Source organism: Branchiostoma belcheri, unplaced genomic scaffold (genome assembly GCF_001625305.1).
Source record: "Branchiostoma belcheri isolate BF01 breed outbred unplaced genomic scaffold, Haploidv18h27 scaffold24, whole genome shotgun sequence".
NCBI lineage: Eukaryota > Metazoa > Chordata > Leptocardii > Amphioxiformes > Branchiostomatidae > Branchiostoma > Branchiostoma belcheri.
The window spans coordinates 2,877,549-2,878,545 of NW_017803843.1; positions in this window are offsets into that span (position 1 = coordinate 2,877,549).

Here is a 997-nt window from a genome sequence, read left to right on the forward strand (position 1 = left end):
TTCAGACTGTTTTAGAATTGGAAGGCCTCCCAGGCTGTGTTCCCCTGAATGTTGTACAGAAATGTTAGGAGTATAACTGCTGCAGCCTCACGTGATGTTCAAGACTTGACCCGTGCCTTGTGGTCTGCCCGCTACATACGTATAGTAACATGCGTGTAGCGAGATTTATTGTGGCAAAATGTATTACACAGACTACCCTGGCAGTGTGTGAAGGTTTCACTCTTATTCCCGTCACTTTGTGCGCCTACTGTAAAGCCATTCCTGTGACAGCCTCCTGTGGCGAGGTTCTGTCCATTTCTGCAGTTGGAAAAATTGTAATCATGTACAAAATGGCCACTTTTTACATGATAAACATGGCCTTTCCTGACAGCACCTCTTGTGTCCTGCTCTAGCTGCACTACTACATGTATGTCCTACAGCAGAGAGACTGAAGAACAAAATTGGACGAATGAAGTTAATCTGTGACAGTAAGATTTAATATGCCTTTGATGTAAAGCCCTTACTGACAAGTTTTTTTTCAATCCCCTGACCCTTGTCAAGTTCTCAACTTCTGATCATTTCAACTGAAGGATCAGAATACTGATCTAAAGCTTGGTAAGCGCTTTACTCTGTGTACAGAAATAGTGTATTAAATCTTAATAAAATCGGAAGAAATTTTACAAGAAGGGAGCTTCTCAGTTGGGCCCATGTTTAACACAATTCACTGACTTTAAACTGTTGCCCCTGTTCCTAGTGTGAAATGTACACTGCAAAGCTGTAACACGTAAACTGTTTATTGTTGACTATATTTAAGACATGCATTCTACCGCACTGTTCTTGGCTTAAAGACTGTGCAATCACTGAGAGGGTTTGGGGAGGATGTGTCTGGGGCTGATACAACAGCAAAACTTTGTACATGTTGATTTAGAATATTTTGAAATGTTGAATTGCAAGGGATCATATTACGACATCCCTTTGTATCGGATTCCATGTCCACAAGTTTACCTTAATGGATTGA